Raw genomic sequence first — 24,494 nt, forward strand, 5'->3', positions numbered from 1 at the left:
TTTAAAATTTTACGCTAAGATCCTAAATTTTATTTTTCTTTCGTTTTAATTCTTGAGTTTTGAAAGAAAAAAAAGAAAATCATCAAAAAATAAAAAAGATAAAAAATAATCAGTTAACTACCTTCCAACAAAAAAAAAAAAGTTAGTCTTAGTATCATTAGATTTATCTCAACAAGAAAAGTGTCATGAGAGTATTTTAAACTTTCATCTCATTAAAGAAAAAATAAATTAGAGTTTGAGAATTTTTTTATCCGGTTTAAATTTTAATTTTTTGAGCAATTTGAAGATATTTTAAGATTAAAATGAGTTTATTTAGATGCGTAAATGTTTTCATATAAAAATTTGGTGAAATTGGATTTTGAAATCCAACAACTTGGATCTTGATTTTTCAATTTACTATAATGGTAAAAAAACTTTACCGATAAATAACTTATCATTTATTTATTTTTAAAATACTTGTCATTTACCCTATTAAACAAAAGATATTGAACAAGAAGATTAGGCGCCCGGGCATGCCCCTGGAACATATTAGATCATGTGTGCATGCCTCTTTTTATCCATCCCATTAATATTTTTAAAATGTTTTTCTTAAATTTTAGTTAGAATTTATTATAAATAAAATATTATTTTATTAAAAACTATTTAATTTTACACTTGTTTTAAAATAAGATCATAACATGTTTTTTTTTTTATAATATTAGAAATCATTTCATTGATTATCATATATGAACCTTGTATATACAAATTGTTTTTAAAGTTTGTGATCATGAATATTCGGTAAAAGTACAATTTTTATATATTTTCTATTTCTTATTGTAAATATTTTATAAAATTTCTTAGATTAATTATTTTTCTATTTTCTTTTGATTGCATATTAAATATCAAAACATATTTTTCAATGTATTTTTATTGAAACTTGTTTTTCAGGTATTTATCTTAATATAATTTCATTGTAATTTTTTTTAAATAACTAGTTTGAATCGAAGAAGCTACATTTATGGTCTTGGTCAATCAAATATCTCAAAAAAAAAGTATTTAAGAGTATAGTAGCAGATAATATTTTTCAAAATATTTTTTGCTCGAAAATAAATTAAAGTAATATTTTTTTTTTTATTTTTTTTTTAATATTAGTATATCAAAATGATACGAAGAGATCTAAAAATATTAATTTAAAATAAAAAAATAAAAATTATTTTTAAAACATTAAAACAAAAAACCTATCAACATAAAGGTTAGCGAAACGGAGTTTTCTTTCTTTTGTGTTTTCCTAGTTGTTTCCTAGCTTCTTTCGTAGAATCTACGTGAACGCGCCAGCCATGCCTTTCACACCACAGCAACCGATCTATCATCCAAGTCATTGCTCACGTGCATATGAAGCGCGTGTAGTGCACAGAAGGTCGTCAAACATAATTTATTTTTAACACAAGGTCAAAGAGAAAAAAGAAATGGAAGATATTTTTTTTGTTATTAATCCTGGTAAGGCAAAATTGGTCAAGTTTCTTCTTTCGGTCTAAAATGGCAGGCTTTACGTAGTTCTAGAATAATTGTTAATTGTACGGTTTGAGGTGCCCGAGAACTGCATGCATTTACCACATGTCCAATCGAGTATTTAACACCACATGGTTACAATAGATCCTTGCCTTCGGCCCCCGAACGCGGTATTACCTTAAAGTTTGAAAAAGAATTTATTTAAAATGATTTTTTAAAAAATAAATAAATAATCTAATTAATCTAATATTAAAAAATAAAATAATGTCAAAATAAATTTCCAGTAAATCAACTAAAAAGGTAAATCAAACTCACAACTCGAATTATAAAACTATAATAACTTCATAAAAAATAAATTATAAAATTCATTACCCATTAAATCCAATGTTAGAAAATAAGATTAAAAATAATTCCCTAAAAAAATTCCCTAAAATATTAAAAGGGCATCGATTAAAATAAAAATAAAAATTAGAATAAAAAAAAAAATTAACATCAAATGATGAAATTAGAAAATAAAATGATCCAACAAAAAGGATGTTGATCCATTTTAATATTTCATACTCATGATCTGGGTCATTAAACTAAAAATATATAAATGGAAAAACCATAAAACTTAATATCCAGTAAATCAAACGCTAAAAGATAAAAATGAAGAAAAAATTCGATTACACAAAAGGATCTACAAAAATATAGCTAAAAGAATGTGGATGAAATTAAAAATAAGAAATAAATTAGAGGGCAATCAAAAATTTTTTATTGGAGTGTTAAATTGAAAATAGAAATAATTTTAACATAAAGAAACACAATAAAAAGAATGGGGATCAAATTGAAAAAAAAATAACAAAATGATGAAATTGAAAATTAAATAAACTTTAACAAAATGGCCAAGGAAAAAATTTAAAAAAAATAAAAGAATAAGAACTGAATTGAAAAATTAATATATAACAAATTATAATTGAATGCTTAAATTGAAAACAGATCGAACTTTTATAAAAGGGACAAAAAAATAGAAATAAAAGGAACAAGGATTGAAACACCAAGAACAAAGAGCACCAACATTTACTTCTCAGGAGAGGAGAGAGAAAATAAAAAAAAAATAACCAACAAAAACAAATAGACTCATCTGCCTCCGACACTTACACTAGAAGGGAGATGACACAACAACATTTTCAAATACATGATAAAATAGTAAGTTTGGCCACTGAAAAGCACCACACGTGACATCTAAAAGGTGCAGATGCCTCTCACGCTCTGATGCTTGGAAAGCAAGCGTCAACAACTTTTTGCATTAAAAAGTTTATTAATCAAGTTAAAAAGACTAAGATACCCTCAATGAATTTGGAATAAATAAAGAAAACCTACGTGGAATGATGAAAATATCCCTAGACACATGGCGTAATTTTTTTCAATTTCAATGACAAAAATATATTTTCACTGTTTTTTTAAAATGAAATGATAAAAATACCCATGGTCAATAGTTCTATTTTTTTTTACTTGAATCAGTAATTTTGCTATTGTAAAAAAGTTAAAATGATGCATGCATCCTTGTACAATCTTTTAATGACTGACGAGCAATTAGAAAATACTGAATTACCCTCAAACCAAGGCATTCAAATTATCTCAACCAAGGAAAAAAAACACAATTTCATTGTTGAAGTGAATAGTGTTACGTGAATATATGCACAATGATTTCCCTATGCATTTTAATATTTTGTTAATAAAGAGAAACACTGAAGAAAACTAACATTACAATTAAAAAAAAAACTAATTCTTGTTTTACCATGATGCCATGTATTTTCGTTTCTCTCACCATTCATATTAAATTTTAATAGTGGTTTTATTTTTCATTTTAGTTATTAATTTTTGTTTTACTTCATCCTCCCGTATATTGTTTTTGGTGTTTTATGAGTTTATGAATTTTTTTCTTTGCATATTATGGAGTAATAATGGTATTGTTGAGGTTTTAAAACTAGATTGGAAATCAATTTAATTAGATATGGTTTTAATTTGTACCATAAATATACAATTAAAATACTAAGAATCAAATTAAGAAATAAAAAAAATAAGTGTGTTCTATCTCAAACTCAAGTGGAAAAAATATGATTTAGTCTAGCCTAGAAAAAGAAGCTCTTTTTAGCCAAAAAGGAACACATTTTCCATTAACTTTTTCTTTGATCCTTTTAGTTTTAGCATTTTTAGTTTTGATATAAAATTTCATTTTGTTTATGTTTTAGTTTATGAGTTTGAGAGAGGAAAGAGAAACTTGTTAGGAAATGGAAGAGGATTTATAAAATGGTCAATTGACCATATTTTAATGATAAAAATGCTACTATTGATGTCAATTAATTCTATTTCTTGAGAAAAGTTCAATTAAAATGTTTTTGACCATTTATTTTATTGTAAAAAGCAAATCAAACATTATAATTTTTTTAGGTTATTTTTTTATTTTTTTGCATGATAATAGTTCGAGGTTAGAAATAGTTTATTTAGGTTTTAGAAGTCAAACTCCGACCTTTTAGCCATCTTTGATGGTCGAAAATCAAAGGAAGGTGATCATGTGCATAAGTTTGATTTTATCTATTATAGACTAACAATTGGTCCACTCATGCCCAAATATATCGGGTTTTTTATAACATCTTTTTTTCTTAGATTTTAATTGCAATTTGATTGAAATAAAATAATAAAAATTATATTTACAATGTTATTCCAATAAATATTACACAATTTTGAATTCATTTTTGAATAAGATTATAATGATTTTTTTGTAATATTATAAAGCTCTTTCTTTATACAATTTTCCTATTTTTTTTTAATATTTTTTTCTTAAAGTTTAATCAAAATTCATTGTAATAAATTATTTGAATTTATTTCTTAGATATTATTTCATTAATTACCATTTAATTTGGTATTTTTTAAATAAGATTTGAGCAATTTGTTTTTTATAATGTTAGTGATTGTTTTGTTAATTATTGTATGTGAACCTCCAATGCAAACTTATTTTTTTAAGTTTATGGTCATGGACATTCAACGAAAATAAAGTTCAAATCATTATATTTTTCATTAATATATTTTAGTATTTTTTTGCTTAATGAGGAATGTTGCTTAGAAATAAACATTATTTCATCCAAATAATGAAAAATTACATGAATTAGAAAAGAAAATTTTGACAAAAACAAGTACATATTTTTCCTTCATGATTTTATTCATTGTCTTTCATATAAAATTCCTTTTATCATTGTATGGTTAGTTAAAAAATATTTCAAAAAGTTTCAAGCGACAAGGTGTGAGCAATATATCATTCTTAGATTTTCAATATATTTGCATCAAATTTATCGAGACATATTTTTTGTCACTTGAAACTTTATTTTATGGTTTTGATAAGCTATTATTTTTAAAATTAATTATTTTTGTGAAAAAAATCTAAAAAAAGAGAGCATATTAACAAGACGAAAAAGTTTTAATTAAAGAGATACCTTTCCTTTTCTTATTTAATTTTTTTTCAATATTTTTTTGCTGTTTATTCTAATTGCTTTTAATTTTTATTAAATAAACAACATATCTCAAAAACTATATTTCTTTGTTAAAAAAACATAACAATATGAAAACCATGAATTATATTGGAAAATTACTTTGTCTCAATAGAATTGAGGTTATTATTTTCTTGCAAATTTTTTTATTTCTATATAATTAAATAAAATAATTTTGAAAAGTGTCCTTCGATGTGATAACAAATATCTTAATTTGCATATATCTCTCAAGTTTATAATTTGATATTTAGTTAGCGTTAACAATTTTTTTAACATTGATTAGTTTATGATTTTCTATTTTATTTTATTAAATGCATGAACAACCTTTCAATTCATAATTTAACATTTTTATGACGGTAAAAAAATGTCTAGCAAAGCCTACATATTATTTTTTGCATTAAAAAAATTAATCTAACCTGCATGACCACATGAAATTGACTAGTTTATGTTTAAAAGGATTAATCAAAATATATTGAAGATGAATTGTATAAAGTGATTATTTTGAGTTTTTGGTTTGTAATTATTTTTAGTTAATCTTCATAAATTTATCATCTAAACATAATGTATCAAAATTGAAGTATTTGGTGGTAAAAATATGCTCACCCTAAAGCTTTCTCTCTTTGAGATTTTTTAGCTGCTTTTCATCTCTTTTCTTAAGATACAAGAACTGAAATCTAAAATAAATGAAGTTCGAGATTAAAATAAAAAATAAAAAAAATAGAAGGGCCAAGTGTTAGAAAAACTTAAAATTAAGGGATTAAAGTGTAGATTTACATTCCAATAAACAATAATTATGAAAAAATAGCTGCTAATTACTATCGGTGTCAAATTTGATATCTATTTTTTTAATTGTATTTTTTTGCAACAATTCTACACTTTTCCATGCAGAATTGACATGTTATGAAATCCCAAAATAATTTTTGACACCTCGAGCAAGTGTAAAACAAAAATCTAAAGAGAATGAAAAAAATCTAGTTCAACAAAAAAAAGAGAACTTTCAAGGGCCAAATTGAAAGAATTTACAGCTTAAAGATCAAAAAAATGAATTGGAGGGACCAAGAAAGAATCCTAGCAGTGTTGCAGTGTTTTATGAAGAACAAACTGTGAGAGGATGAACAATGATGATCCTTGTCCTTTTAATTTTGTTATTTTACAGCAATTATAAACTTTTCCATGTGAAATTAACATTTCATGAAATCCTGAAATAAATTCTGATACTTGGGGCACTTGCAAGAACAAAAAAGAGAATGAAAAAAAATCTAGGTCAACAAAAAGAATTTTTAAGGGCAAAATTGAAAACATTAGTAGCTTAAAGATTAGAAAAACTGAATAAATAAAAAATTAATTCATTATTTAATGTGAGGTTTTTGTTGAATTTTTTTCTTGGGTTCATAATTAATTAATCTTGATATTTTTTTTATCACATCATAAAATAAAAAAATTAATTTAATTTTATAATATAGGTCGTGAGATTGATACACTGATTAAATATCAATAAAAAAAATAGGGTAGAATTTAAACGTTGTATCGAGTTTAATAATAATATTGAATTTTTTTTAAATTTATATATATATATATATTTTTTTTCTTCTTATGTTTTAAAAAATTTGTGTTCGACCCTTAACGGAAGCATGTGGGGTCTCGAGTTCGAGTCAGGGTGTGCACCTCTTGTAAGAGTCTGGAGCAGCCGGGATTTTACTCATTTACTTGGACCCATAAAATATGCTTTTCAGAAAATAAGGTTTCTTCAAATAAAAAAAAAAAAAGGAAAGCATGTGGGATCAACTTTTAATAACTAATTGTATCATGTGTGTGCTTTCGAGTGTGTGTGTATATATATATATATCACTTATTCTTGTAAAAGCATGTTTTATTTAGTTTTAAAAAATAAATTCATTGGTGTTTTTTTTTTCTAACAAGATTATAGGTTTAATATAAATTGTTTTTTAAAATATTTTTAATTTAAAAATATTTAAAAATAATATATATTTTTATTTTTTAAAATTTATTTTTAATATCAATACATTAAAAATATAAAAAAATTAAATTAAATTTTAATTTTTTTTGAAATTTTTAAAAAATAAAATTGGAACAGAATGCTAAACTGGCCTGTATTATGCATCGTCGGAAGTCGGAATCCACTTCAACGCCCCCCACCCACCCCCCTTAAAAAAAGAAGAAGAAGATCTCTCTCTCTCTCTCTCTCTCAAGATGCAGAGATCACCGAGCAGTTCCATAGTGACTGAAGAGTTGTTCAACAACACAAACACTGACAAAGACCACCAAGAACTGCCGACCTATGATCCAGCTTCTCACGTTGCAAAGAAGGAAAGGTCCCGTCTCAGATCTGCTGAGAATGCAATCCATGTCATCCCTCTCGTTCTTGCTCTCTGTGCCATCGTTCTCTGGTTCTTCTCCACCCCCTTAGGTTCTCAAATCCTCTCTTCTCCTGTTTATTTTTTGTTCCTTCGTTTCTCTGAACCAACACGGTTAATGATCGATTGTTTTATTTGCAGTTTAATTCTTCAATCAATCTAAATATTTTCATCCAATCCCATGTACTGTGATGGTATCTTGTTAACTGACCAATTGGTTTAAAGTTTACTGTTAGACTGAGAATGGTATCTCTAACTATAAAATGAAGAGTTCATTTGTAATAATTTTTTCTTCTTAGATATGGAAACTTCCTGTACAATCTTAAGAATTTGTGGGCAGAATTTATTGTTTGAGTTCATATGATCAACTCTTATTCATGCCTCATCTTTTCTTGCTTGATGAGATTGTATGGTATTGAACAATATTTTGTTACAAAAGAATTTCTTAATGCTTGCATCACAGATTTTTGTTGGCGGCCTTTTTTTTCCCTTTTGTTTTGTTAGCGAACCCTGTATCTCCTAATCTCGTATCGCACTGAATAATTACGTAATTGCAACTCTTTCAGAATCCTATGTACTGAGCAGTATAGAGTTTTCTCTTATCCGAGGATGTGCAGGGACTGTAAATTTTTCCACTGATTTGCGTTCCACAAAATGATCTTAGTTAGAGATAGATAGTAAATTTTTAAAGGGCTGCATACAAATCACATAGCGATAAAAGTATGCATGTATCATGCAATTCCTTTTTAATCAAATCATTTTCTGATCATGCTGCTAATTGTGTTTTGGCAGAGTCAAGGATTTGAGAATCAATCACATGCTCAATGGAATTAAGTTCATGGGGCAGGTTGGTGCAGAATTTGAGCTCAAGGATTTCAATACAATCCTATTTACCTCTCATCTAGCCAAAAGGCCACCGCATTACTTGAGCAGAAGCATTATCACTGAGCTCTTTTAAAATTAACACGAGTTTGTGAGTGAAATGCAAAAACAACTCAATTTTTTTCATCGCATCTTTATATTGCCTGTATTAATCTTATTGTACACAGTTTTCTTTACATGCAACTCAATGCATACAATATTTTTGGTTTAATGGTGCATTTGGTCTCTCTACTGCGTTGCATATCTCTAATTGCCCCTAATCAAAAACCTAAACCAGTCTTCCAAATCGAGATTCCTGTAGGCTGTAACCATCCAGAATCATTACAGACCAGGACAATCATCTCAAATACTATCCACGTTTGCTCTAACCAAAATCTTGTCAATGTGGCCTTTTCTTTGGGATGGTAGGGTCGCACCAAATACCAAATACCAAATACCAAAATATGGACTATTTAGAGAAAGTAGACTTTTCTAACAAGCGAAGCACCATTGGGAAAATGTGCTGTGTGCTAGCTTACACTCTTCATTTTCCTCTTTTGGGTTCGATTTTCTTAAGCCTCACAGTTATTGTAAATGCTGAAGTGGATTCCAAATTTCTCTTGATTTATGTGTAAGTTTGGTCGTTGGTAATAAGTTGAGCAATTGGATTTAATGTACTTGGGGCAGTGAAGAACTTGCTTCGGTGGGTTTCTCCGCCTTATGAAAGCTGACTTCATAGTAGTGCTAATTGCTTTTTGCACATAAGGAGAAAAAGAAAAACCATAATATTTTACTTTTTGCAATTTATAATGATTTAGCATGTTCCTTCTCGTTCTTTTTGTCGCCATCTTTTCTTGTTCTTTGTTCTTTTCTTGACAGGTTTAGAAATTGGTATCTCAAGATTCATAATTTTCTTTGTTCATTCTCTCTCATTATATCCTGATGATGTTCTTTCGATTAAGAAAAAGTATTTTTGCTGCCTTTATCTTCTGTAGTAAGAGATCAAGATAACTGATTCATTTAACCTAAAGATCTACTGGATATGATTTAAGTAAATAGTGACAGTGAAAGGAAGAAAGTACTTGTTAATGAAAAAAAACTGATGGTGGATTAAGATACCTAGCTCATTCATTCTAACCGATAAAACTATACGTTACGATCATGTAAATATATGTGAAAGTAAGAAAATTGTTAATTGATATTGTGTTTGTTATACCTCATTTTGATAAACATATCTCTCTTTCTGATTTCGATCCATAATCGCATGATGCTTTGATAATCGTTTTGTTAGCTTTGTAATATTAGTTGTTAAATAAAATGTGTTATGTACAAAAATTTATTGACCTGCAAATATTGTGTAGCGCCTCAAATAGATGGAAACCTAGCATAAGGAGTGTACATCAGAACATCTATTGTATCAAGGTTGAGATTAAAAAAAAAAAAAACTAAAAGGTTAGGGTATCAATCTCATAATTCAGGAGGGTTAATGGTGCATTTGGTTTGTCTAATTTCAATCTTTTCTTAGTGTGGTCCTCTTATAAAAGGGAAAATATTAGCATGGGAGTGTAAAATATCTTAGGGTTGAAGGACCAAATGCTAGAAAATATATTCTATAGGGCATAATATCAAATTTTGAAAATCCTGGAGGGGCCATCCCTTGAGGATCAGATACTATGAAGGCTAACCTTAATGTTAGGAAGAGGTGAATGATCAATCGTGCATCAATTGTGCTTGCTGCTCACACTTGCAGCTATATGTTTCTTCAAGCCTGGCTTTGGATGGAAACTCGGAGATCATTTTGCAAAGATGACTGAAAACAACCTAACGAGACCCTCCAAAATGTCTGAATGATCCTAATGTGATTAGTTTTTCTTTAGAGGGGTGATTTAACTTTTTATTTGTGTTATTTGTTTCATTGCCCCTTTTTCTACCAAACACTTTCTTCACTTGCTTATTCCTATTCGAAGTATGTCCTTGAAGCTGCGAGGAGCTGCTTCTTGCAACGAGGGAGCTAGACATAAGATGGGAAACGTAACTATTGGAATTAAATGCTGTAAACATTATGTACTCAAAGCAACCATCATCTGTAAAATGAAGTGTACAAGGGTATCTAATTTTGAGAACTGTAGCTTAACTGGTTAGATTTTAAATTTGTTTTTTAGAAGTTACTAGTTTGAGTTTCATAAATCTTAGAGCTACTGTGAGCTTACATGGTCGTTAATTTTAGAGCCCGTGAGATTAATCGAAGTACGCGTAAGCTAACTTGGATATCCATGTTAATAATTAAAAAAAAAAAGTATACAAGGGTACCAGTCCAGTTTCTTAACGTGCACACCAAAACAAGGGTGGAATTAAATGTTGTAAACATTACAAACTCAAAGCAACCATCATATGTAAAATGAAGTGTATAAGGGTATCTAACTTTGAGAGATGTAGCTCAATTGATCAGGCTCTATATTTGCTTTCTAGAAGTCACTAGTTTGAGTTCCATAAACCTTAGGGTCATTATAGGTTTACATGATTGTTAATTTTAGGGCCCGTGAAATTAATTGAGGTGCATGCAAGTTGATATAGATATCATGTTAATAATTAAAAAAAATGTATACAAGGGTACCTGTGCAATGAATTACAATGGAGAGAGTGTGTTTTGAAAGATAGAAAAAAGTTTGGCTGGCATCTGTGATGGTAAATCCTTTTTCTTCCTAGTGTCATTCTTGCTTTGGGACTTTCAGAAGTTTGTCTGCAGTAAAGGCTCGCAATCGAAATTTGTGTGTTCCAAATTTGGACCGAGCCTAACTAGTTTTGGTATGATTATATTGTTCCCCATAGAACAGGCAACAGGTTTTCCCACTGCAGAAGCGATCCCACAAGATCGACTCGTACGATTCATGGAAAGACACGAGGCCATCTTTCGATTCCACATGACCTCATAGCATCCTCCAAGCTTTCGTGCTAGAACTACTGCATCCTCCAATGCACAAGAAGCACCTTACCCAAGGTTGGGAGTCATTGGGTGCCACGCATCTCCAACTAACACTGCCGTTCCAGTTGACCGGGGAGGGCTTATGGCTGGCCACGGCCAGCGACCCACGGAGGAGTTTTACTGATTGTTTCGCCTGGTGTTAGATCTCTATTAAATTTAGTAGCTCAGATGGCCAGTTCTTGACTAGTGCTCTAGCCTGCTTCTTCAACACAGACGGATTGCTGGTCTTTGGACTTGTAGAGAAAATCATTGAAAATGCCAAATCATACACGAAATGAAGCAACCTTTCATGAATATGAATTTTGCAATTCTTGAAGTGATACATAGAACAAAAAACCCCATGGACACATCATCTAAATGACATCAGGGAAGAGTTGAGAGAAAAAAGAACCTGGTGGCAGAAGGAACTTTGATGGCGCTAACCAGAGTGTCTATTTTCTTAAAACTAAATCATGTTTCTATCTTAGATGAATGCGGCACCGTTTATTTGTGTAGCCCAGCTGTATTTTTCATTTTTTTTCTATTATTTTTTATATGCTAATATAAAAAAAAACTAGAAAAAAAAAAAACGAACTACTTCAAGATAATACTAAAATTGATTAACCGTTGCAAGTAGCCTTGTCCCGTCCACAAGTTCAAGAAGCATTTTGCCATTCTCTCTTCTCTGAAGAGAAACGAACTGCTTCTGATGGAAGCTCACTGGCAAGAGTCTCTAGAAGGATTCTCCTCTCTACTGCACGAGCTTCTTGGCCGTGAGATCATATCACAAGTAAGTTACGAAAAAACAAAAAAGAACACTTCCTTTTTTAGTCTAAAAGAAAAGGGAAAATCCATGCTTTTTTTTCACCAAAGTCAATACCTCTCATCTTCAACTTTGAATCTGAAAGAACGCTGCTCCCTTCCATCTTCTGACTTCACCACCATCCTGCACAGCTGATCACATGAAAAAGTTCAGGAGCGAATAACAGAGGCATAGGTGAAGTCTTAATTGTTCAGTAAATTCCTTGTAAGATACACCATTAATGGCTTCTAAGATCACTCCCGACTCCAACTGCACCCTATATATACCCTCCTCCTCCATCCATTCTTGAAAGGGGTAAGTGAGGTTCCACCAGTTCTAAGCGATTCTGTTTGCTCAAGCACCGATGAGCAAACTCCGACCCTAAAAAATATCCTCCAATCAATTATCATGAGACACCATCAAATGGTATTGGAAGGCCATGAGACACCATCAAAACTCAAAACTAGATGAAAATGATTCAGAAAACCAAAATAATTAATAAAAACAATTAGTCCAGCACATCCTTGCGTGTTGTTTGACTGTTTGGCCTATGATCTTGCCTTTGAAGAGACACTGCAGTGGCAACTCCAGCAATCCTAGCACCAACAATGACAATATTGTCTTCTTCCCTAACATCATCCGTCACCTTAGCTTTAACAGCTGACACAGTGTTGGTTTTTTTATTTTTATTTTTAGTTTTGGAAGAGTAATATAAATTATATTTTGATATTTTATTTTAGAACTTAATAGGCCTTCTGAAGTTGTGGTTGAAAAATGCCCCAAGTTGACTTATTTTGTTAAGTTTTGTTATAATGTTGTGGTGGAAAATAATTTTTAAAATTTTTTTTATTTGAAAATATATTAATTTTTTTTAACATTAACACATCAAAATCATAAAAAAACACTAAAAAAATATTAATTTAATATTTTTTAAGCTAAATGTATTTTTAAATTACATCTAAATATAATTTTAAACACAAAAATAAAAAATAAACAGTGATTATATAGTCTCGAATCACTTGCTCTCCAACTATCAATGCACATTATTTCTTAAAAAAAAAATATTTCAAATGTAGATAATATAAAAATTCATTTTTAACAATTTGTTTTCCAAGAATATATTTATTTTCATAAAACAAACACAGTAGCTTAAGCACAACAACTCAACTTTACGATTGGATATTGGCAATACACGTGTCCAACTCTTTCTTTACATAAAAAAGACATTGACGTGGAATACTTGAAAGAAAACGCAATCAAGACACTTAGCAGAAAATGAATTTTTTAAAGATTCTCTTTCGTAAACTTCTTGATCTTTACTGAAACGGCAGTTGATGTTGTTGATTGGAGGACTTCTCCAGATCGATCTGCTTGCTTCCATTGCTACTTGCTTGGTGTTTTTTAACATTTCATTCCTTTTCAACATTTCATTGATGAATGATCTGGTTATATATTAAATGTCTACATTTATTAGAAGATTAAAGTCGTTGAAAGACTATTAAATGTCTATACTTTTTTTTTTATATAACCCGAGGTGTCCGGGTCAGTTTACGTGCACCACGACTAATCCCCGAACCTACTGAACACTCTAGATTAAAGTGGTTGAAAGACGTATTAAATGTCTATATTTTTTTTATAACCCGGGATGTCTGGACCAGTTTACGTGTACCACGACGTGACAGACGTGCATTAGAGAGTCGAACTTGAATGCTAAGAAAGGGAACAGTTCCTTGCTATGACCGCTAGGCCACAACTTTAAATGCGGTCGTTTTAAAGTGGTTGAAATACGTATTAAATGTATACATTTATTACAAGATTAAAGTAGTTGAAATACATATAAAATGTTGACGTTTATTCTAGCAAATACATGCATGTTGCTCGTTACTTAAATTATTTGCTCTCTTATATCTAAAAGAAATAAAGATATATTAATTAATCAATTCAATATAAAAGATGGAGACACATTTAAGTGAAAAGAAAAGAAAAATCTTCGTATTCTAAGTGTTTTACATCTCAAGTTTTCATTATTTTAAAAAGAAATCGTATTTCTAACTTTATAAATAATAAATTATGTGTGGTGTGCTATCTTTCATAATTATTGCATGCGGGTGGTGGTTGATCCAACAACTAACTAATATCCTTAATTGTACAAACACTATTGATGCCTGCCCATGTCTAGCTAATATATATATATATATATATATATATATATATATATATATATATATATATATATTCAAAAACTTAGTAATAGTTGGTTGGTTGTTGTACGTTAGATGATGGATAAGGTCACATTAATGATATAGCTCGAGCATCGATCAAATATCCATGACAAAAATGACTGTAATTATGTGTGGTGTTCTGTATATATATTATAGGATAAGGTTGATGAATTAATAATCTTAATTAAATAATATTTTTATTTGATCTACATTTAAATTTAAAGTTTAAATAATATCTCATCAATTAAATAATAATTCTTCATGATCCCAAATTTAACTATAATTAATCACAGTTGAATAAAAGATGGATGTAAAATCAACTATAATTAATCACAGCTGAATTAAGATGGATTTAAAATCCATGATTATAGGAGGTTTACGCTATATTACGGGTCAGTTTATTTATTTTTAATATAAAAAATATCAAGGTAATGTAAATATTTTTAAAAAGAAAAAAAATATATGAGAATTTAATTATTTATTTAATAACATGATTAAAAAAAATATCGATAAGAAAAGTGAAAAAAATCAATAATAATTTAATGTAAAAGATGAACACTTGTTAATATTATAACAATATATCTTTGCAACATTCTTAAAAAGTCTTAATGATTTTATTTGTCAACAAAGTAAAAATTTAATAAGAATGAGATAATTGCATAGAAAGAAAAATGAAAAAAAATCTAAATATCATTTCCCATCAAATAAAATATTAAATGATGAAATTAAAAAAAAACAAAAAAAAATTGACTTGAGTCTATCTGAGTCAGCATGCCACATTTATAACCTAGTTGTGAGACCAGGATAACCTCATGAAAAATAAATTAAATAAAATCATGAAACTTAATTATCAAACCAACCTAATATTGAAGGGAAAAATAAAAATAAAAATAAAAAAAGCAACACAAGAAAAAAAGACCTGAGTCAACCCCAGTGAACCTGCTGAATCCATGACCTGAGACATAAGATCGAGATAACCTAATAAAAAAAAATTAAAAAAATAACGAATGTCAATCTTCAACCAACTCAATGTTGAGGTATGAAATTAAAAAATAAAAAAACCTAAAAAGAATCGAAGTCAACTTGATCTAATTTTTCAAACCCGTGACACAGGTCATGCGACCGGATTACACCATAAAAGGCAAACCCAAAAAAAAAATAGCAATGTCAAATTCCCAAACAACCAAAATAATTAAGGATAAAATTGAAAAAAAAATATATATAAAAAATAAATAGAATTGAAAAGAATGAGAACTAAATTTGACACACAATTAACAATAAAATCAAATCATGAGGGATAGAATTGAAAAATAATTTTAATTAAGAAAAGGATAATAAAAAAACAAATAATAATAAAAAGAATGAGGACCGAACTTAATATAAAAATCAAATACCAATGGATGAAAATAAATTCAATAAAGGATTCAATACCAAATATATTGTAATAAAAAATAAGGACTTAATTTGATTCAATGAACAAATGACAAAACTTCTTTCATTTTTTACCATCTCAAAGCATTTTTCAAGGAAAAAGAGAAAAAAAAAAGGGGGGGAAGAAAAATGCACCTCCAGAGCTCAACCACCGCTTATCCGGAGGCACGTACCACTTGGAAGGTGTTGGCGACATCTATTTGCCGGCACTTGCAACGCACACGCCTTTTATTTTTAATTTAAATTACACACATACACATATCTTAAAAGATCTAATTACCCCTAATCCCACACAAGAATTACAAAAGAAAAGAAAGCTAGAATAAAATGATGAATACGCACTTGTAATCAAAGCCAAAAAAGTTTAATTTTAAGGGCATTTAAGCCACTGTAATTGCAAAAAAATTGAAAAGTAAAAAATCTCCATGATCCAAGGTAAATGTTTTGTTGTTCTTTTAAGGATTGCTTAGTAATTCTATTGGGAAACAAGAACTTGAGAAGGCTAAATTAACCCTGTTTAATTTGATAAATTGAAAGTTAGACACATTTTCTTGTTAAATTGAATGATAATGGCTAAATCATAATTATAACAAAAAAGCTAAAATGAAAGGCAAATTTATTATTCATATAAATTCAATTTACTATTCATCATCACAGTGTAATTACCTTTTATCCTTTGAAAAAAAATCAATAGCCTAGGTGAAGAGAGTAATTCGGTTATTTTTAATGGCCCATTAGTTATCATATAATTGATTGGGTACAAATCAATATTTTTTCTTTTTTAACATAAAAAATCACTAAAGCACCCTAAAAAAAAATACCAATAAACTGTCGCCCAAGGGTGTTTTTATTTTTTTATTCTTGTTAGAATAATTAAATGACTTCAATACCCTTGAAAACCAAAACGTGGTAAGTTGTCATCCAAGGGTTATTTTGGCTTTTCATATTGGATTTTTTTTGTTATATTCATGTTGATTTAGGAGGCAATTTAGTCTTTTAATAAATATAAAATATTGATAAAAAATTAAAAATGGATGGCATGTGTATAGCAAGTGCCAACGCATCAAACCGAATCCCGAGTCCATAATTGGCAACATATGAGCAACATTTCATAAACTTTCAAAATATTTCATCATCATATAAATACAAAACGAGGGTTCATTATACGTATTACATTACATAAAACCCAAGCTTTAAATAAAACAGTGTAATTATGGAGCACTTTAAGACAAATTAAAAGAAAACCTCGTGGAAACAAGCAATACATATCAAATAAAAACGAAGAAGCAGGAATGATCAACAAAGTCAACCTGCTAACATAAACTAATGACCTAAAAATAATATAAAATGAGGGGTGAGTTCAACTAACTCAGTAAAGGAATAACATTTAATATACATCTTAGATATTAATAATTTGTAAGTCATTTATATCTTGATATAAATATACATACTAAGCATAACATATGGTAGTGGAATACATGTAAGAGATCAGATGACATCTGAAGGTAACCATTATGGAAGGATCAGTCGTTACAAGCTGATGTCTTTCTTATCAGTTAGGTATACAAAATATTATGTACATATAGGCTAACTACTCTTCATTAGCATGAAGTTACTGACAACTCCTATATCAAGGCATAATAGATATTCACACACACACACACACACTATATATATATATATATATATATATATATATATATATATATATATATATATATATATCATATCGAATATAATTTAGTTCAATAGAATGCAAATGCAAATTCAAGAACAGATGAGTACTCGTAAAATAAAGCACCAAATATAAATATTCAAGAAATTAACTAGTTGTACTCATCATATAATCAACATACATATTTATTTATATTACATGCATATTAAAGATTATCCCACTCATCCAAAAAATATAGAACTAAAAGAAATATCAGATGAAAAACCTGGAAATCATACTGAGGATTGTTAGGAGAACTTACAATAAATATACAAAATATACTAAAAAACAACCCCAAACAACACAAATAAAAGATTTTAATGCATAAAAGAAAATCAGGTTCAGTCTTCTAAGTTTAAGGACTAAAATGATAATTTTTCAAAATGTCATCAATCTCAAATGCTCTTTATATTCCTTTTCACTTACTTAATACACCAAGATGTTATCAACGAACATAATAACAAACCTATAAATAAATGACCTAAAACCCTGTTCATCATATCCATAAAAGCGGTTGGTGTATTCGTTAACCTAAAAGACAACACTAAGAACTCATAATGAGTCCTAAAGGCAGTTTTAGAAATATCCTCCTTCCTAATCCATTTCTTTCAGGCAACACATGCAATGACATCTTATGGTTAACAACAAATTTCCTTGATGTGGTTAGATTCATCTCAGCACTTATTCCATCCTACGACAACACATGTGATGTATGACCTCCAGTTTGGCACCAATTGACTTTTGATTACTATTTTTTTTATTTAAAATGATTTATTAAATTAGTTTTTTTTTCAATTTCATTCTCCTTTAATTTTTTCATCTCTTAGATTTGGTTCCCTTTCTTTTGATTTTCTATTTATTTATTTAATCATTTTCTTAATTGAATTTGTTTTTGATCATTTTTCTTTTTATAATTTGTTTTACTTTGGGAAATTTTTGAGATTTAATTATTTCTTTCAGTTTCATCCTTTAACATTGTATTGATTTTGTTTTAGATTTCATCCTTCAACAGTTGATTGGCTATGATTTGGGCTACATGGTTGTTTCAAATAAGGTGCTTCCAATCTATTGACCCGAGTCACAAATTTGAAAAGTCAACACAAGTTAACACTTTTTTTTTTATTTCATCATTCGACATTGGTTTTTTTTTAAAGATATGGGATTTGTGGTTTTCTTCGGTTTTTTGTTCTATCCGGTTATCCTAATCTCATGATCTAGATTATGAGTTTGACATGTTAATCTGGGTTTGCTTGACCCTTATTACCAAGCTTATAGGTTTGTCATGTTAACTCGGGTTGGGTCGATCATTTTTTTTACTCAATTTTATCCTTCTGTGTTTAATTGCCTAAGAATTTTGCTGCATTATTTTTTCCTTTTGAAAAAAAAGTTTTTTCCTAGGTTATCCTGATCAATTTTTTTGGTTTCTTTGTTATCGTTGTTTATTTTTTATTATATAATTAAAATAAAATCATTTTATTTGATCTAGATGGATCTATAACCTGAATCATAATTTTTTTTTAAATGCGCTTGTATCATCATAATATTTTTTATGAAAAAAGAAAAGAAAAGAATTGGAACCGCGGCATAGCAGGGGACTCGTCAAGTTAGGTCCTAAATTGAGAGTCTAAATTAATTAATGGCCCTACTTTGTTAATATATTTTCAGACATGAAGGGTCACCTTGATGAAACCAGTAAACATGAATTAAGAATCATCCTCAGTTATACGGGTGTAAAGCAAACTTTTGGATGCAACCTAAGCTATAAATAGCACACCGATTTTCTGGTAGTCATCGCGCTGCAGAAGATGGCAGTGTCCCAGATTAGTAGTGAGTTTGTGCATAAAGTACAAATTGAAGGTGTGCAAACAGTGGCACCCTCCAAGGTGACTGATCCAAGAGAAACGTGCCTAGTGTCAGTGAAGGACCCTGTTAGTTCAGATATTTTCCGGGGGGTGCCTGAGCATAGTCCTCTACTACAACAAGGCCGGGGAGGAAGATTCTGGTTGGCTTGTTGCGGGATGGATCAAGGAGTCCCTGGGGAGAGCATTGCAGGACCAACCGATGCTCAGTGGACGGCTACGGAGAGTTGAAGATGGCAATGGAGAACTAGAGATGGTGTCAAACGATACCGGAGTTAGACTTGTTGAGGCAAAGATTACAATGACTTTGCATGAGTTTCTTGGTTTGGAAGAAAGGGAAAAAGCAGAGGCCGAACTCGTCTTTTGGATGGATATTGATGAACAAAATCCCCAATTCTCTCCACTACTCTATGTTCAGGTAAGGGAACTTTTGTTTTTCAGGAAAGTAGTTTTTTAGAAATTATTTTTTTAAAATTTTTATGTTTATTTATCATTAGAAAAATTAATTAACAAAAAATACTTTTAAGATAAGGAAAAATTTAACTTGATTTCCAGAAAAGTATTTTTTTTTTATTTTGGGCAAAAAACACTTTTCAGAAGTTGTGAAAAATTTAGAAATATCATATTATTTACTGATTATATCAAATGTGGTCCTCAAACTTTTGATTGATATATATTTTGTTTGAATCTTTTTTTTTTCAATTTCATCCCTTAAAATTTGATTTGATTTGATTTTTTATATTAACTTTGGTCATCGTTTTTATAATTGTTATTTGCTTTTCTCTTATCATTTTTTTAATTGAAATTTTTTATCTATCAAATTTGATTTACTTATTTTATTTGAAATAATTTATGAAATTGTAATTATTATTATTTTAATTTCATCTTCTTTCATTTTTTTTATTTGTTAGATTTGATCTCCATTATTTTGATTATTTTTTATTTTTTTGAGATAATTTATGAAATTAGATTTTTTTTTTTCAATTTCATTCTGATTCAACTTTTTAATTTGTAAGATTTGTTCCTTATTATTTTAATAAACTTGAAAAAAAAATAAAACATTAATAAGTTATTTTCCAGCTTATTTTTCATAACATAATCAAACACCAAAAAGTATTTTTCAGCTTATTTTTTATAATATAACCAAACACCAAAAAGTATTTTTCAATTTATTTTCTATGACATTACCAAACATCGAAATATAATTCACTTTCTAGGAATTTACTTTTCAAAAAAACCATTTTCCAAAAAGAAATTACTCTTAAGTTGCAATTTGTAGTTAACTACCAAGATTGAATATGGTGATGTCCGAGGATACAAGTAATAATTTAATGTAAATATAAGTGAGCACCGGTGTGAGAAAATGGCGTGTAACAGTACTTAAGGTCTTCTTTTTTACTTCTTACAGGTCACCAACTTCCAGTGTGGTGGGTACTCAATTGGGATTAGTTCTAGCCTTCTCTTGGCAGACCATTTAATCATGGACAACTTCCTCCCGAGGTGGTCAGGTATTCAAAAGAAATTACTGCTCAACAACAATGCACTCGAAAAGCCCATATTCTACCTCCCCAATCTCAGAAACACCAGTTTATCTCCTAGTAACACCACGAGCTCCACACCTAGCAAACAGAGGGGCCAGACAATGATATTCAAGATCGCAGGCGATAGCGAAATTGAAGGTGTGCAGAATGAGTTATGCAAGAGAGCCGTATCACATTGCATCCAGGAGGCAGAGCACAAACTAGGCAGTGAAATGTCATCAGAGTTTTCTTTGTTTGTGAAAGAATCACCTGAGGTTAAAAGGGTCGAGAATTGCAAGAAAAACGAGCTTGTTAAGCCTAATCTGAACTTTAGGTGTCAAGTGATCACCTTGGATGATTTAGGGATCAAAGAACTAGCTTTCCACGATGGCAATGAGCCTACTCACGTTTCTTGCTGGATTGGATCGGCGGTTGCAATGGCGATTCCATCTTCTACTGAGAATACTTCAGACGTCAACGTTATAGTTACAATCCCTGCAGGAAATTGAGCTCCAAGTAAGGTTTGGTTTGGCTCCTACAGTGTGTGCATGCATCATTTCTTCTCTTCGCTAGCGTGCATTTGTAACATTGAATGTTTGATCAAGAGCACGGGAGCTGTTCATGTATTTGGAAATGAAATATATATGCTGCCTTGAGAATAATGGTTTGTTCCAAAATGAGATTCTAACCCATGACAATCTGCTATATATTACTACAAAATATGGAATTTTAATTACAATTGTTTGTTAGATATGCAGGCATTTATAGATTTTATAATGATATTTGAGGCCAATGTATGTATCATACATGTTTATCAGTATTTATTTAATTATAAAAATATATTAATTTTGATGATAACCGTGAAATATCTCTATTGATATTGAATTTAAAATAATTTCTTTCCAATGTTATTAAAATCTTACTGGATTTTGAAGCAAATATTTTTAAATCTAATACGGTAAAGATACATCACAATTGCTGCTAAAATTAACAAAAATAATGCTAAAGACTTATTATAATACCATAGTATTTTTTAAATAAATATTAACAAAAATTGCATGAGCCTCCTATATTTTGATCGGTTTTTACTTTGTCTTTATTATTTGAGAAATTACACATTATATTCTAAACTTAATAACTTTATAACATTTTACATACTCAAGCTTTGACGGAAAAAAAAATCAATAAAAAATATTAAATTATTTAAACTTTGCTATTATATTCAATTTAATAGCTGAAGAGCCCATATTACTTAAAAATAATAAAATTACCACAAAGTGATCGTTGCTAAAGGAAAAACATTATAAATTAGTAACAAGTTGAAATATTATGGATAATATACATTTTTTCCTATAAGATACAATGCAAAAAGACCTTTAATATACTTTAATACAAGGTATACAAGAACCATTACCACTTGTTGTTGTTTTCAGCTTCCACAATAGCATATACAATGAGAAAATGATATATTATTGTCATTCAACCCCGCTACCAATAACAAGACACCTATATATAGGTTTTTTAGATGACATCTATAAATACAATAAAAGGTGTACATCTATTCACAAACCTTTTCTTCATAGCTTTTAAACATAAATATACTATTTGAAACTTCTATGGTGAATAAAAATTTAGTTCAAGCCCCAGAAAGACATCATATCCTCAATTATACTGCTTCAACAACTATATATATTTAAGGATTCTCTTAGATGACTCATTATAACTTTCTTTCACAAACTCCTTCATCTTTATCTTGACTCTTTACAGTTATATTGGGTATAGTTTGATTCCAAACTTGTTATCCAAGATTATATCTAGTACTTCATTAGAAATGTTTGAATCAATATTAATCACTTGTAATATCTTCTCTACTATCCAAGTTGAATTAATAGCTTTTATAGTTTTAGGTCCAATACAACTATGTTTATCTTTCAAAGAGTTAACCATAAATGTCTTGCTACTAAAAATAAGAGAAGTATACATCCTTCACTGATATTAGCATCCATGCATGTGGCCTCGACCTTCTCCATGTGATTAATACATCTCTTTATATGATACTCATGTTTCATTTTATATTTTCTCAAAACTTCATTGAAGTAATTGACATTACTAAATATATTATATTCCTCAAACTTTATTAATTGATTAACTCTCTCTTTAAATGTATTGTATCTAAAACTATATGTGGAATCAAAATTCCTTATTTTCTTCCTAATCTTTCCACTTTCATCTTCATCACCCTCACACCTACTATCTAATTTTGCACTACATTCAATATTAATATCATCCAAAGTTTTACCAAAACATACGTCAACTTCTAAGCTATCAATCTATTCATCTTAGTTTTCATTAATAAATTCAAATCCCTCATCATCGAATATAATCATCATCTTCCTTATATTCTGTATATCCATCACCATCTTTATTATGCACACTACTAATGCCAATATTAACCCACTACTACTTTCAATTCATAAACTATCATTATTAACTCTTTCTTAGCCAACATTGTCAAAAATAACATGCATGCTAACATTATGAATATTTACATTCGTGCCAACATCAATATCATTCACATTATTATCATCAATATCCAAATCTTCCATATCAACTTCAAATATCACTTTATTGCTGGCATTAGTTTCAACACCCTTGAAGTATTTTATTCAAATTTGCTTATTGTCATCAATCTTACATATGAAACACCTTGGTATCTTTATTGTTAGAAGAGCATAACATGATCAACATCAATTTCATTATGAAACTCATTTTCACCTTCATGTAAATTCAACATCTTAAACATTGATGCATCGTCAAAAATTATATTGGCCACTATTAATTGACTAGGTTCCCATCATCTCTTATAAAGAAGAGAAAGAAAGAATTTATGAAAGAAGAGAAAGAAAGAATTTAAATACCACTATTGAATGATACTCTCTTTTAAAAACATGAATTGATATAATCTAATTAACTTGACGAGTCTAATAACAACTTGAATAACTAGTAAAAATATTTTTTAACTTAAAAAATTCAATAAAATATTTTAAAAAAAAACATTGAGACGACAACATAATGGATCAACATAGATCAACCTGGTTTGTGTTTGTTGCTTGGTGTTCTATATTCCAATTAAGATAAGAATTTGAAAGCTTTGGTTTTTTGCTTATTGTCATCAAGCTTACATATAAAACACCTTGGTATCTTTATTGTTAAAGGAGCATAATATGATCAACATCAATTTCGTTATGAAAAGAACAAATAAATACCATTATTGAATGATACTCTCTTTAAAAAACATAAATTGATATAATCTAATTGACTTGACGAGTCTAAAAGCAACATGAATGACTAGTAAAAATATTATTTAACTTAAAAAATTCAATAAAACATTTAAAAAAAATATTGAGACGACAACATATTGGATCGATTTAGGTCAACTTGGTTTAATCTTTCAAATCCATGATTCGGGTCATGAAACTATGATAATCTCAAATCAAAATAAATTATAAAGCTAAATTACCAATAAATTTATTATTAAATAATAAAATTAAAAAAATTTCAATAAAAAAAAGACACAATAAATTGATCTTTCTAAACAAAATTATGAAAATGACATCGCTAGTTTCGTAAGGTTTTTCTAAACTCTAATTGTTTTAAAAATTTAACCTGAGATATAAAAATATGTAAAGAGACTCCTTGTAAAATTTTAACTCAATTTAATTATTGAATTAAA

At 28.9% G+C, this 24,494-nt stretch overlaps 2 pseudogenes; one reads left to right on the top strand and one right to left on the bottom strand.

Annotated features, from left to right (window-relative positions):
• Positions 1–10,816: 10,816 nt before the first annotated feature.
• Positions 10,817–13,415, bottom strand: LOC133700706 (uncharacterized; annotated as a pseudogene).
• Positions 13,416–19,150: 5,735 nt separating this feature from the next.
• LOC133700867 (shikimate O-hydroxycinnamoyltransferase-like) lies at positions 19,151–21,423 on the top strand (annotated as a pseudogene).
• Positions 21,424–24,494: the final 3,071 nt, after the last annotated feature.

The sequence above is a fragment of the Populus nigra genome, chromosome 8, assembly GCF_951802175.1.
Source record: "Populus nigra chromosome 8, ddPopNigr1.1, whole genome shotgun sequence".
In the NCBI taxonomy this organism is placed as follows: domain Eukaryota; kingdom Viridiplantae; phylum Streptophyta; class Magnoliopsida; order Malpighiales; family Salicaceae; genus Populus; species Populus nigra.